We start from the raw sequence: 2,810 nt of genomic DNA on the forward strand, positions 1-2,810 counted from the left end.
CATCTGAATATTTGTATTCATGAAAACCAATACTGTGCAAGAACTATTTATTGTTCTAATTCAGATGATTGTGAACAGATAGGTAATAAGCTTGCTCACACATAATGATCATGTCAATATGACAGTGAGAAAAGCAATATCAACCCCACCTCCTTTGACTTTGCTGTGATACAAAGCAGTTAACATTGTATTGCAAGGTAGAAATGCTTTTTTATCTTCATTATTTTTTTCTTTTTTAACCACAAAGCTTCCCAACATTGGTTAAGAAAACATGGGATGCTTCACAAATTTTCACTCCATCCTTGGACAGGGTCAAGCTAATCTTCTCTGTATCGTTCTAGTGTTACTATATGTGCTGCTGAAGTGAGTGCAGGTGGACATGCTTTTAAAAAATAGTTTTTTGCTTTTCTTTTTTAAATAAAGAAGAGCAGATACTCCTGGAAATTATCTATTAACCACCTGGTGGCCTTGGAAACTGAGGTTATTTCCTTAATACTTCAAAAAGCCTGCCAAATAAAAATTTAAAAAGCAATGGCTAAAATCATAGTTCTCAAATTGTGTCATAAGATGCCCCAAGAGGGGCACCTGGGTGGCTCAGTCGGTTAAGTGTCAGACTTCAGCTCAGGTCATGATCTCGTTATTTGTGAGTTCAAGCCCCATGTCCGGCTTTAGGCTGACAACTTGGAGCCTAGAGTCAGCTTCAGATTCTTTGTCTCCTTGTCTCTCTGCCCCTCCCCCAGCGCTCGCTCGCACTCTCTCTAAGATAAATAAACATTAAAAATTTTTTCTTTAAAAAGCCCCAAGATACTATAATGCACTCTCAGAAAGGCCTTGGATATTTTAAGTTTTTGAGAATATCACTGATCCTGACAACTATCATACATCAGAACTACTATAATTTTATCATAAGATCCTGCTACATAAGTTTTGATGAAGTCACATCTTTGCAGTTTCCTTGCAGCTTTAAACATAAATACAACCAGCAGCATAAAATAGGGTATTAGTAGTTTTTCCTAATCTGTTTCTAAGGTTTAAGAACATGTGCATTGTCCAACATGCGCACATTATTCCACAAGCATGAAATTGTGGTTATTTTGGAATAAAATAAATGTTTTCCTTTAATTAATGTGTGTTCTTGATTTATACAGCTACTAAGATTTTGGACATGTACTAGTTTGGATGTAACTACTTTATGAAATTCTTAGAGGTTCTTAGGTCTTAAGATAATATGAAATAATTACTGAAGCTCTAAGAATACCAGAAACCAAAAAAAAGGTTGAGAACCTCTCAACTAAAACAAAGTGATGTGGAATTAAAGACAAAAGATCAAACAGTAGAGTCAAACACAAAACATTTAAATGGAGATTTTAAAATATAATGTGTTAACTATCATTTTTAACAATGAAAAATGTACTGAGGACAATGCTTTGCAAAAGCAATTATCTTCAGTATCCGGGAATATAACAGGGCATGGAAAGATGAGGAAATAAGATAGTTAATGGTCCTTAACTCTATGTTTCTTTGACATTAAAGCTGTAAATTAATTTACAGTGACATAGTATGGCTAAAATTTTTGTTCCATTCGATGACTGGGCTAGAGAATCTCTTTACTTCAAAATATAATTTTGTATAGATCAAAACCAGGCTCATTATATCAGTGGAGTATGATCCATATAGTTTCTGTATTTATTTGCATTCTCCTTTAGAGGCCGATATTTGATTTTAGAAACAGTCAGAAGTATTCATGTTACTTAGCAATAGGTTCAGTGGTTATTGTCTTTTATTTGAAGCATTATTTTTATAATTGCAAACATTAGTAAACTGACAGGTCGTAATTACATATCCAATTATGTGTCTCAGATGTTATTTAGGTTGTGAATGCTTATTATAGTAGTTATTTTTAAATGAATACCCCTTAGATTGCTTCTAAGAAACCACCATGGAAAAATCCGAAACTAGTTTGTAAATACACACAGTATAGTTTCAGTTCTGCTTCAATATATGTGACTCATACTATTTTCTGTACTGTGGTAAAATATACATGACATAAAATTTAAGATTTTAACCATTTTTGTGTATAATTCAGTTGTGTTAAATGCATTCTCATTGTTGTGGCATCATCATCACCATTTATCTTCAGAACTTTATCCCAAACTGAAACTCATTATCCACTAAAAATAATTCCCCATTCGGGGCGCCTCGGTGGCTCAGTCAGTTAAGTGTCTGACTGCAGCTCAGGTCATGATCTCACAGTTCATGAGTTCGGACCCTGCTTCAGTCTGTGTGCTAACAGCTCGGAGCCTGGAGCCTGCTTCAGATCCTGTGTCTCCCTCTCTTTCTGCCCTTACCCTGCTCATGGTCTGGGTCCCTCTCTCAAAAAAGGAATAAATATTACAATTTTTTTTTAATTTGCTATCCTCCTTTCCTGCAAGCCCCTGGCAACCACCATTCTACTTTCTGTCACCAGGAATATGATTACTCGAGGTACCCCACAAAGGTGGAATCATGCAACAATGATGTTTTCTATGCCTGACTTACTCAGCATGTTTTCCAGCAGCAGCATGTATCAGGATCTCACTCATTTCTAAGACTCAACAATATCCCATTTTATGTATATATCACATTTTGTTTAGCCATTCATCTGTCAATGGACACGTAGATTGTTTCCATCATTTGGCCCTTGTGAATAATAGTGCTAAGAATATTGGTATGCAAATATATTCATACTGTTTTATACTGCTTTTTAAAATGAATAGGAGAACATTAATTCATAGAAATTCTTATTAAATGTGACATTTTGGTGAATGTTT

At 34.9% G+C, this 2,810-nt stretch overlaps 1 non-coding gene across 1 annotated transcript; it reads right to left on the minus strand.

The window, feature by feature from the left end:
- Positions 1–265: 265 nt before the first annotated feature.
- Positions 266–371, minus strand: LOC121034319 (U6 spliceosomal RNA). Its single transcript, XR_005792389.1, has one exon. It is a non-coding gene; the product is annotated as a U6 spliceosomal RNA (small nuclear RNA).
- Positions 372–2,810: the final 2,439 nt, after the last annotated feature.

Source organism: Herpailurus yagouaroundi, unplaced genomic scaffold (assembly GCF_014898765.1).
Source record: "Herpailurus yagouaroundi ecotype Mexico unplaced genomic scaffold, PumYag 159, whole genome shotgun sequence".
Lineage (NCBI taxonomy): Eukaryota > Metazoa > Chordata > Mammalia > Carnivora > Felidae > Herpailurus > Herpailurus yagouaroundi.